Genomic DNA, 13436 nt, shown 5'->3' with positions numbered 1-13436 from the left:
ATTGATTGACAATGGAGGAGCTATTGTTTGGCATCCTCGTGGCCTTGACCTAACGCCTTTGGGGCACATAAAAGATCTTATGTATGTTTGGAGAATTGAATATTTAAATCTCCTTAAACAACGAGTCACGAACACAATGGAACCCATTTCATCAGGAAACTTGGCACGAACATGGCAGGAGATAGAATGTCAGTGTGACACATACAGGACCACCAAAGGTGCACATATTAAAATATATTAGGTTGCTCCATCAAAAAAAAAAAAAAAGTTCTTTCCTCGCATTAGTTCCATATTCAAATGTTTTTCGTATGGGATGTATGATGAGTACAGGAAAGTCCAGATAGCTTTGTGCAGACCCTGTATTTACCATGCATTTATAACGACTTTATTGTATACTGCATGCAATTCACGCATGAAGTGTGATAAGTATTAATTTATGAGACCTCTCTATAATAAACACCTTTCATTTACGGCCGAATAATCATATCCCACTAGTATACGTTATTAGGAGATTTTACTGAATTGATATTTAACGCATGGTATTTCATAGGAATATTGATACATAATATTCAGGAGTGGGAGGATTCGTAAGTTTATATAACTGCCTGCATGGTATTCTGCAAATCATATGAAATTGTGGGTTCAATTTAGAAATATATATGGAATATGAAGACATATGAACGGAACAAGCTACAAGATCACAGGATAGATTTATGTTTCACGATTTATATATATGAAGAGGTTAGTCAAAAAAATGATCGAAAATGGGTTAGCAACAGAATTGTGTATACACTGAAATGTGTAGTTTGCATGGACTAAATTCCACAGTAAGGTGAATGTTAGTCACGAAGAAATTTAATGCTAAAGATTTTGCCTACAGGGGAAGAAGTAGGTAAGTCAGTGGAAAACAGGGCAATTGTGTAAAGTAATAAAACACTGACTTCCCTCCTTTTTCCTTTGTAGTCTTCAAATGAAAGTAACTATGTTTGTGATTTAGTAACTCTTGAACCACTCGACCGATCTCAATCAAATTTTCAACATGGATGAGGTTCGGGTCAGGCATGTTATTATTATTATTATTATTGTTATTATTATTATTATTATTATTATTATTATTATTATTATTATTATTATTATTATTATTATTATTATTATTATTATTTATAATTTTGCTTTGACTGTGCAAATTGAGGAAGAGTTACAAAAATGATCGAAAATGACCGATATTAGTGCTCAATTCATAGTTTTCGGGGTCGCTGAGTCGAACGGTGTCGTTTAAATCCAAATTCAGCCTTGATTAGTAGCCTAGTAGCCCTAGGGTGGTGACGTAAAAATCATTGGAAATACCAATATTAGTGTCAAAATCATAGCTTTTGGGGTCTGTAAGTTGAACCCAAACTGAGTTGAACTATTGGTGACAGTTTTGGTGCCTTTTATGTAAAAAAAAAGAAAATGAAAAGTATTCTCCCCGTGCGAAGAACGGGCATTCTGCTAGTTGATTAAATTCATTTCTGTTCGCCAAGAAATACGTTATGTAAGAAAACGGATGAGGATCTAATTTTCTTTCTTTCCTATTTCTTTTATTTTCTTTCTTTTTGTCGAAACTCACATTTAATGGCTCCTGAAACTTAGTAATGAGCTTTCTGGGATTATACAACATGGTGTACGCAAACAGGAAGGTTAAAATTCAGAAAACGTTTTAGATGAGTTTCGAAAAAGAAAAACTGGAAATGGAATTATTTAATTTGGAAATAAGCTCCTCCTATAATGATAACTAAGCTTTGTATTGAGAGTTGAATTGGCAACATTGCAAGGAATCAGTAACGTGTCGTCGGTGACAGTAGAAAGAACGGATTCATTCAGTCTCAATCGGTGACGATTTGTCATTACATCTTGCCTTGCACGTGACACGAAACTACACGCAAGCACACAAGTCGGGAGTTTCCCAACTTTTTGGCAGTTCCTACAAGGATGCAGACCGCAACACTTTTGTGCTAAGCAGAAGAATATAAGTGTTTATTACACAACGTCCCTTTTTATTATTTTAAGTCCGGGTTTATTGTTTTACACTCATGTCCAAAATGATTGTCGCATATCTATAACTCTCTTCTTGTAAGAATATATGTTAATGATTTTGTAGGACACTTTTAATACTGATACTATGTGTACAAGGTGTTTCAAAACAACACCGACCACGTTTGGGAAGTGATTCATGACACCAAGATAAGGCAAAAAAGTATAGACCAACTTGGGTGCACAAATTCTTCCTTTCGGAGTTATAGGCTGCCGAAATCATGAAAAATTGAACTTTAAAGTTTCATAGGTACAAAACTGTGGGATCTACCGTAGTCCAAGGGTCAAGCCTTCAGTTAGGAACTAGTATGTGCCGTATCCAAAAATCCATGTTACAAAATCCTGTGGTACTTCCGCAACAGTTTTTATAGAGGGAGTTTGGATACGGGCATACAATTTGAAGTACTCACCAACTACTTCTGAAACGAAAGTTCAATTTTCCATGATTTTGACAGCCTATAACTCCGACAGGAAGCATTTGTGCACCCAAGTTGGTCTATAATTTTTTGTCTGATCGTGGTGTCAGGAATCATCTCCCAAACGTTGTCGGTGTTGCTTGGTGCAACTGTGTGCTGTCAGCAGTTGAGCCGTGTTCAAGAAAAACTCAAAACTCTGGAACCAGCACTTCTGAATCGCAAAGGGGTCCTCTTGTTACAGAACAACACTAAGCCCCACGTGGCTAGGATGAATCGGGACATCATTCTACGCCTTCGTTGGGAAACACTATTGCATCCGCCATACTACTCGGACATTGCACCATCTGATTATCACCTGTTCCATTCATTGGACAATCACCTTAGGGGACGCCAGTTCAAATCCCTACTAGAGATGCAAAATGCACTTGATACCTTCTTCGCTTCACTGCCCTCCAAGTTCTACCGGGATGGAATCCATAGTCCTCCAAAACGTTGGCAGAAGGAGATTATTTTTGATCTTCAAGGTACGTCTTAGGTGACATATCGGTGTTCGGAGATGCTGGGTGAAAAAGGTTACCTTTATATATATGTGTGTGTGTGTGTCGGATGTCTTATAGAACTTCTTTGTCCGTGCGACCATCTGTGAACCGGTAGCAGAGAAAAAATGGTAAGAGACATCGTGTGGCTTTTTGCAATCGATTTTGCGTGCTCAGAATAAGTTTCATCTTCTACCTTAACCCTTTATTCAAAACAAAATTTGTTCAAATTAGCCATTTTCCGTTTTAACCTTTATCAGCCAAGAACAAAAATAGTAACAGATAATGAGAAGCTGTTTTCTATAAAAGATTTAGAGTTCCAAACCAATATACTTTGAGTATCCACAAAAATCTACCAAAACAGAAAGGGGTTGGAAATTTGTATTTCTTCTAGTCTGAATATTGATTTTCATATGGGAAAAAGTAAGAAGATATACCGAGATGAGGTTTCTTGCAATGGATTGAGAGTGACAAAAATAGGTTGCATACCATCCGTTAACTTTTTGTGCAAACCGAAAGTGCTTCAAATTAACAATTTCCGATTTCAACGTTTATCCTCATAGAATAAAATATAGTAATACATAAGGAGGACAAGTGGTTTTCTGTAATTGATTTAGGGTTCCGACAGAACATATTATGACAACTTGCAAGACTGTACCGAAATCGAAAGTGGTTTAAATGTACTACTATTCCCGGAATTCAATACTGATTTTCATTAAGTAGAAACTTTTTTTTTTTTTTTTTTTTTTTTTGGTAATCGGTTGGGTATCAGGAGTAGGCACTATCTCCTCCGTTGTTAAAATTTACGATTTCCGGTTTCAACGCTTATCGATATTGAACGAAAACGGGACGGGCTAGCGAGTAACGAGTTTTTGATATTTACCCAGCGTTCGTGGGGCAGGCTTTATCTTTAGTCTTATTTCTCTATCGCAACCAGTAATTATCGATGTACCGGTACTACTTTAAGTTTGAATATTGAATTCCGATAATTTGGAAACCTACCGCAGTTTTACGCAGTGAGCCCCACAGTACATGCACTATATGACAGGGGAAATCTTAAACACCGAACTATTTCTCAAAAAATGACTACGGGTCAGACTGTACATCATTGTAATGATGTATATTGAACTCGTCGTTTGACCCGTCACTATTCGTGACCAGTTTGGTATAACGATATGAAGTAAACGGTGTCAAGTATTTGTTTCTTAAGATATTTCGAATGCCATCCAATCTGAAATATCTTTTCCTTTGAAATTATTGAATTGACTCTTGCACCGGTCCCCGGGGAGCACCCACTTGTCTCAATCACTTCAAACTGTAGCCTCCACCGCACATAGACTACATGTTAGCAAAAATCTCCATCTCTAAACCGATTCTGAGAAAATGGTCTAAGGTCTGACTTTGTAGACATACAACACACACACACACACACACACACACACATATATATATATATATATATATATATATATATATATATATATATATATATATATATATATATATATATATATATAGTTTTGTAGTTACAGGTATGCTAGTAAATGGCATGCTCCTCCGTGCAACACGTGCTACATAGATAGTGTAAGAGCTTTTAACGTGTGAGACCCGGGTTCGATTTTCGATGGAAGCTCAGGTGGTTCGAACTTTACGCAAAGCTGTAAATCCACGTTTCATATAGCCCTCGCCGCTGAATGGGACGCTAAACTCAAATCTCTTCCAAGTTAATGACACGTTTCATCTTACTTATTCATCAATAGATAACGTGGTTCTCGTGCAGCAGCATTTTTTAGGTTGAACAAGTAAGTTTCATTTCACACACATAGAACCACAGACGCGTTACTTGACACACACAAACACACACAAAGACTACAAATACATAACTTTTGTGGTTTCAGCAAAACGTTTAGATGCGTAATTTTTAAGGATACAGCTAAATGCACAATGAAAAGTGTTAAGTGATGCATTTTTAGCATAAAAATCATTATGCACGTAAACGTTTTGCTGAAATCACAAGATGTTATGCATTTTTGTCTCCTACTGAATCATATGCATACAATAATTGAAACAGTGGTTTCTATCGCTGGTTGCAAGACGTGTAAAATCCAATTGGCCTTCCTACGAAAGATGTTGGCTAGAAGTGTCCTCTTCTCTCCTATCCGTTTTAACACTTTTTTGTTTGTTGCTCTCTCTGTCTCCATCTTCCATCTCTCTGTGTCTCCATTTTATATTATCCATCTTCATCTAACACCACATTTCGAAGCTCTCTAAATATTTCTTCTCTAACTTCCGAAATGTCCAAGTCAATGATAAACCATAGGATTTCAAATTGTAAGGTCGTGAGTTCGATTCCCATCTGGGTCAATTCATCTATAAGTGCAATATTTGGAGGATTTGACTGTTTGGTTCAGAGACTGTATGCATTTCAGATGCGTCCCATAAATGGAGAGAATGGCTTAAATTGTGTATTGCATATCTGATATACAGGATTTCCAAGGATGTGAAAAAATGAAATAAATTTAGAACACCACCACAACTATGAAATCAAGGTTTGTTGGTGTGATGCAGAACACACTGCAAATATTCCATATTACATAAGAGCCCCTGCGGTCATTTCGGAAAGTGCCATACTGGATTTGAATTATTTCAGTGAAATATGGACTTAACGATACATTTATATTTTCGAAATAAAGTATGATTTCCTAAAGTTATTAATATGATGTTTTCTATATTCTTTGTTAACGAAGTTTTGATCACATAGGTCTAGAACATATACAAAGCTTGTCATTGAAAATTCATGATCATAATTTCGCTCAGGATGAAAACAAGCAGAGAGAAAACTACCACACCGATGTTTTTACGAAATCACATCCTACTTCAAAAATAGTATTGCATCGTAAAGTAACCATTTCACTGAATTAATTAGATTCCAGTGTGACACTTTTCAAAATGGCTGCAGAGGCTCACATGTAATACGGAATATTTTCATTGTAATGCATCATACCAATAAACCTCGACTTCATAGTTTTGGTAGTGTTCTAAATTTATTTCATTGTTTTCACATCTTCACAACCTTGTATAACAGATGTGCAATATACAATTTAGGCCGCTGTCTCTATTTCGGGACGCATCTAAAATACAATACAGTCTCTGAATGAAACAGTCAAATGCTCCAGAAAAATGAAATGAAATCTTTAAGTTTAACGTCCCACGGTTATGCCGGTTAGGCTAAAGGAGACGGTGATAATGAGAAATGAGTGAAATGGTGGAATGAAGAAAGTGGGAGGAAGCGGCAGAACCCCGAGAAACCCACGAGCACGGTGTTTGTCCACAACAAAATCCACACGGCGCGAGCCGGAATCGAGTCAGGGACCCCAAGCACCGGAGGTGAACGCTCTACCGCTGAGCCACCGCGCCCCCTCAAATTCTCCAGATATAGCACTTATAGATGAACTGACCCAGATGGGAATCGAACTCACGACCTTACAATTTGAAATCCAATGGTTTACCATTGACTTGAACATTACGGAAGTTAGAGAAGAAATATTTAGAGAGCTTCTAAATGTGGTGTTAGATGAAGATGGATAAGATAAAATGGAGACACAGAGAGATGGAAGATGGAGACAGAGAGAGCAACAAACAAAAAAGTGTTAAAATGGATAGGAGAGAAGAGGACACTTCTAGTCAACATCTTTCGTAGGAAGGCCAATTGGATTGGACACATCTTGTGAACAAATTGTCTTCTTCATACCGTCATAGAGGGAAATATGGAAGAAAAACGAGGAATAGGGAGAAGAAGAGCACAACTGATTTGAGAAACAGAAGAAAATATTGGGAGTTAAAAGAGGAAGCTGAGGATCGAGAAACGTGGAAGAAACATTTCCAGTCCTAAATCTAAAATTAAAAAAAAAAAAAAAACCCTTTAGTCCTGGGACCTGCCGAAAGGCAGAATATATACTACTACTAATGATAATAATCTAAAATACGTCCCAAGAATTATGAGAAAATAGTTACAAACATAAGGCCTTCAAATAATATATCTGACAAGTCAAATAAATAAATAAATAAGTAAATAAATAATAAATGAAAAATAAACTCAATTTATTACACATAGCTTTTTTTTTTTTTTTTTTTACACGTTGCTCTACAAGAGCAGTTTTGTCATTTTCTAGTAAAATATTTAACAACATAGTAGCAAAGATATCGAAACGGATAACTGATTAACAAGATGTAGAAGTGAAAAAGTCCCGCTCCTATCTTAAGAAGATTGCAGTGAATGTAAATACTTGCACTAACGCGTCAATATAAAAACTAGCTACTCTCGACAAAAGCTAAAACCTCAAATTATCTTTTGTAAAATAAAAGAGCTTAAGTCAATGTTAGAAAAATCTTATCGATAGTAAATGTAGCAATGGGAAACAAAAAAAAAAACTATATAGAGTAAACAAAGAAGAAGAAAAGTGGAAGCTAGCAACTGAAATTTTACTTTGTATTTTTTTTTCACATGTTAATTATCAACTCATATACAGTTTAATTCATCTTTCGTTTCCAGTTCTAGATCTCGTATACTAAAATACACTCACATAGAAAGTGGTACGAAAGATTCAGAAAACATACAAATCCAAAATTTCATTTTAAAATCATCTGAAAGAACTATTCCCTTACATTCTTCGGTGTTAATTACTAATGATTTATTTTGCAAAAGGACAAATATCTGGACGTTTAGAATTGTGCGGGTCACGGTGGCTCAGCGATAGGGTGTTTACCTCTGGTGCGTGGGTTTCCTGATTCCATCCCCGGCCAAGTAAGTTTGTAGTGGAAAATGTCGGGTACATGGGTTTTCCCGGAGTTCTCCAGTTTCCTTCCATATTTCATTGTACTAATCATCTTTCTCTGTTACCCTTAACGGCATAATCGTTGGACGTTAAACTGAAAGATTTCATTTCGTTACTTGAAGTTTTACGTCCCACGTTTATACCGCTTAGGCTAAAGGAGACGGTGATGATGAGAAATGAATGAAGTGGTAGAATGAAGAAAGTGGAAGGAAACGGGAGAACCCCGAGAAAACCCACGATCACAGTGTTTGTCCACCACGGCTCGAGCTGGGATCGAACCAGGGACCCCTATCACCTGAGGTGAACGATCTGCCAAAGCGCCACTGCGCCCTCCAATTCATTTCATTACTGTGACACTTACTCTTTAACGTGCTCACGGGGGGCGGCGGCTCAGTGGTAGAGCGTTCATCCCCAGTGCTTGGGGTGCCTGGTTCGATCCAAGCTCGCGCCGTGTGGACTTTATGGTGGACAAACACCGTGCTCGTGGTTTTTCTCCGGGTTCTCCCGTTTTCTCCTACTTTCTTTATTCCACCGTTTCATTCATTGCTCATCATTACCGTCTCATTTAGCCTAACCGGCATAATCGTGGGACGTAAAACTAAAGATTTCATTTCATTTTTCTTTAACACTAGAAGCACGAAGCAGTCATGTTGACTGCTTCAAGAAATATAATTTCGTATCACTTCTGTAATATTTTCGCTAAGGCCCTGAAATTCATTGACTTTTAATATTTTTGTGCGCACTTGTTGATAGTATTAATAATTAGTTTATGCTTTTTTACAGGGGCGCTATTGTCAGTTATACCTAGAAGCACGAAACAGTCATTTTGACTGCCTTATAAAGAGTATAGGAAATTAGTGTTTCTGTTTGTAAGTCACATATGGCAGTATTAAATATTTCTTGTTTCTAGACAAAAGAAATATTGAAACTTTTATTCATTGTAATTTGAGACAGAAAAATTTAAGATAACTTATTGTTTTATTAGGTATATTGCGATACATAGTTCCAATTATAACTTCATATTTTTTATTGTGTTATGAGATATCTCTGTGTTTTATAGTCGACAAACAAATTAGTTCAGATACATGCGGCCAATATCTACATGTTAGTGTGCACTTAGAGTTGGTTGAGCTGAACCGTGTAGATTGGCATTTTACGATGAGAACTCAAGGAACACTTCGAATGTTACCTGATCTCTTAGAAGGTGAAGCTGAGGATTCGAGTGAAGGGTATGGAAACCGGAGTGATTCTGAACCTGAAGAGAACATTTTATATTCAAGTGATGAATGAGAGGAAGACAGAGAGGGAGATGACGACGCCAATACCGATGACAGTCTTATTGCTCCAGATGGAACATTGTAGAAGAAATGGATTTCGAACAAAGTGGCATTGGTCGTACATCTAAGCAGAATACTGTTCGCTAAGTTCCAGCACCGACAAATTTTGCCAAGTGGTAAGTGTTTGAGGAAAAATGTAGTGCTTTTCGTGTACTATTTTATAAATCTATGATGAGGCATGTCCTAAAGTGCGCCGTTTCTGAAGCATGTAGGCAACTGCAGTCAGCAACATATACTTTAACTCTTTCAAAACTACAGTCTTATTTGGGCCTTATTATTTATCAAGATGTTTCGACATTGCCCACTAGGGTCTTGCGCGAAAGATCAACAGGGCCAAAATTTATAGTAAAATAATGAGTAGGGATAGGTTCTGTGAAATAAAACGGTACTTGATACTTGAAGAAAAGGCACCACAAGATCTGCATGACTTCAAGAGAAAAAATTCGCAATCGAGTCGGAACTGTGGGGTCATTTTGTTGAGAACGGCATAAAAATTACAAACCACATGACAGCGTGAACTTGACGAGCAAGTTTCTCCTACGAAAGTCAGTGTTCGATTTCTGTAATATATGCCAAATAAAATTTGGCATCAAAATTTGGTTACTAGCCGACGTACAATCAGTCTACCCTCAAAGGTTTTCCATATATGGGCAATTATTGGTAACGTCATGCTGGGACACAGTTAGGTGAAATTCTAGTGTTTAGTTTGATAAATCCTTTTGTTGAAAAAGAAATAAATGTGAGAAATGTAATAACTTCTTCACAAGGAAACTAGCTGAAAGACCTGTATCACTGTGATGTTTACCGCGATCAGAGTGGTAATGAATTAGCTGTCTACAAATGTAAAAGCAACAAAAGTGTCTTTGTGTTGAGTTCCATGCATGAGTCAGTGTCAATTTCCAGGACACTTTAAGAAAAAGAAAAACGAAACTATAATGTATTGCAATCAGATGAAGTTTAGTGTAGACATCGTGGATCAAATGTTGAAGAAACACAAAGTGAGTTGTGCGTATTGATTCCTAGAAGATGCACAGAGAAGCTAATGGAATGAAAATTAGTATGTGACAATATTTTTAACGTTTGGCCGAAGATTTGATTGTCAATGTCTCTGCGCTTCCACACACAATCGAAAAAAATGTCAAGAACGATTGTGTAAAAAAAGAAAACAGTTGACATATGCTACAAGTGTCGAAAGTATGTTTGTGGAAGGTGTGTACTGGAGAGATGCGAAAGCGAATTGTCTGCTCTAAGTGTAGGTGCTTTGTGATTGTCTTCTCCTAAAAAGATATTTTCGAAAGATACCATAGCAAATATTATTTTACAATCAAATTTAAAACCTAAGACTGACAGCAATCTTTTGTTTTTCATTATTTTAGAAATACTGATATTAAACTTATTATATTAATAAATATTTTTAATATTATATATTAATGCCCTTAGTGTTTATAAATAAAAACAATAAAATAAATAATATGCTTTCTAGGCTTACCTGTAGATGTGTCTCATTGAGAATGTCAATAAAATAGTCATCGTGTGCTAGAATTCTTTTCTATTTTAATCAAAAACCGAAAGCAGTCAATTTGACTGCTTCGTGCTTCTAGGGGGTTCAAAAGCTCCGTGCTTCTAGTGTTAAAGTGCTCATGATAAGTGAGTGATCCCCAGGGGCCAGGAATGATAGGTGAACTCATTCTTCAAAACAGAATGTATATAAATTTCGATGGCATTCGAAAGATTGTAAGAAACAACGACTGGTAACACGTCTCGTATCGATACCCCAAAGGGATCACGAAGGTAACACATCAAACTACATGTTCAATCTTACTTATTTACTTACGTGAAGTTGTCTGAAATTTCCGATTACTTTCATACAGACAACTACATATTGAACTATATTATTTGATCGATTTGGTGTTTCGATATGTGCCAGATATTCCCAATGATTTTCACTTGTGTGTTACAAGCCTATACCGACAAATATTTGAAATCGACAGAAAAGCTTAGACTACCACGAAATTAAACTACTGCTACTAATTAAACTACACTATATTTGGATTTACGACCGGATTTGTATTCTGCTGTGTGAGAAACTTACAAAAAAAATCGAGCTTACATGAGTGTGAGTATGCTGGCGCACGCACGTGTGTGTCTGGAAAATAGTTCGGCGAACAAATTCCTGTACTTAGTAGGTAACATTCAGTTGGTACCTACACGGGGATCTATGAAATTGTGTATGCGATTCGTTAACTGCTTCTTGAGTTGAGGTTTCTGTTAGTTAGAATGTGCTGTGTAGTTCTTCACGCTGATATGCTTTGATAAGCTTTCGAAAATAAAAAATGAAATGCATTGTTTTAGTTTAACGTTCCACGGTTAAGCCAGGACGTGGCTAAGGAAGACGATGATTACGGTAAGTGAATGATGATGAAAGAATTAGCGGTATGAGAAAGTGGGAGGAAACGGGAGTACTGCGAGAAAATTCCGCGGATACGATGTTGTCCACCATGAAGTTACTTGGCCAGAAAATGAACCAGGAACCCTATGCATCACAGCTAAGCACCCTACTACTATACCACCGTGAGGCCAAGACAAAAGTAGAATATGAACAGTAGACAACAGATTACCTGCAGTAGTTTAAACGTGCAGGGCCGTGCCGTGGAAAATCAGCGCCCGGGGCAGGAGTATACCATCCGCCCCCATACATATATTCCAAGCAATTTTTCCTACCTTTTTTCCTCTTTTCTCCCGAATTTTTCGCCCCCTTACTTCGGCGCCCCCACGGCACGGCCCTGTAAACGTGTACATTATAAAAAATATATTATTAGTCTCTAAATGGAGGAGTATTTTGTAACGTTTTTAGTTTTATTAACCGTAGTGTAATAACATGTTAATAACACAGGTTAATTTGCACCCACATAAATTTTGGGTGCATAATTCTGAAGAAGCTAAGATTATCAACATGTGACGAATCTGTAATACAATATAGTTCTTATGACATATTTTTTATCGTAAAAAGCAAATTTTGCATTGAACGTTTTATTGGCAAAATAATATTTTTTGTACAGTCCAATGTCAATTTCTTATTTTAAAAACTTCTAAATAAATAGTTTAATACAAAATTCTATAGCATACCACAATAGAAAAATAATAAAAAGTTTTAATACTCCATAGATACTAACACAGATGAATTTTCACCCATGTTCGTACTCTACGGTCAAGCGGTTCTCTCTTTCATTGCAAATGATGACTTACATCCAGGCATGTAGCCAGAAATTTATTTCGGGAAGGATCCAAAAAGAATATGAGGATAAATTATATTAACATTTATAAAATTCATCACTAACGTTAAACTAAATTTTTCAGGAAAGTTGGGATTTCGGAACAGGTCCGGACTCTCAGGATCCACCTTTTGGTTACGTCCCTGGTTACAACTTAATTTTCAATTTAACACGTATCCAAATGCTTGTACTTACCTAGCAAAACTGCGTACCAGTCTCCAGTCCTGAATCCAAAATTCTGCAAATAATGAAATAAATCTCACAGTGGCGACACTTCAGGGAAGTCACACTGATATAACTTTAAATGTTATTACTACAATTAAAGAAAATAAAATATTCGAAATCTTTCAGTTTAACGTCCCATTATTACGAATGCTCTTTAGGCTAACGAAGACGACAATTAAGGCAAGTGAATTATGATGGAAGAATTGGTGGAATGAGAATATAGAAGAAAACGGGACTACCTCTAGAAAACCCATGAACACGATGTTGTTCACCACAGACTTACTTGACCGCGGATTGAACCACAAAACCCACGCACACAAAGTAAGAGTTCTACCACTCAGCCACTGTGCTCCCTACTACAATTTAAAAAGTAGAATGCTTTATAAATCTGTACAGATTAATTAGTAAATCAGATAAGCTTCTTGCTTCATACTCATGGCGAAAAAAATAAAACAAAGTAAAATTTTTGCCAATGGGAATTCTCACAAGAGCTACTACTGTAAAGGAGGTTTTTTTTAAAGTTGCATGGCGTTATGTGGCTAGAAAAATACTGTGTTAATACAGTTTCGATGGCAAATAAACCACGAAACTGAGTTTTCTTGATAAATGGCTTTTCATTCGACTATGGCGTGGAGATCTGGGATTGATTCTTGGTGGGAGAGTTTGTAATTCGGATATCCGTGTTCACTTTTCATATGTATGATGCACTATACCAAAAAAAAAAAAAAAAGAGAGAGAGAGA

General features: G+C 36.6%; 1 long non-coding RNA gene across 1 annotated transcript in view; it reads right to left on the bottom strand.

Annotated features, from left to right (window-relative positions):
* The window catches only part of LOC145674181 (uncharacterized), a 93629-nt gene that overhangs the window by 49639 nt on the left and 30554 nt on the right, over positions 1–13436 (bottom strand). The window contains exon 2 of the long non-coding RNA XR_014128877.1: positions 12665–12707. This is a non-coding gene — a long non-coding RNA (uncharacterized LOC145674181). The remainder of the gene's footprint in view (positions 1–12664; positions 12708–13436) is intronic.

Source organism: Thermobia domestica, chromosome 17 (genome assembly GCF_964235325.1).
Source record: "Thermobia domestica chromosome 17, izTheDome1.hap1.1, whole genome shotgun sequence".
Lineage (NCBI taxonomy): Eukaryota > Metazoa > Arthropoda > Insecta > Zygentoma > Lepismatidae > Thermobia > Thermobia domestica.
The sequence above is the reverse complement of the archived record's forward strand: the minus strand, read 5'-3'. Positions and strand labels throughout refer to the sequence as shown.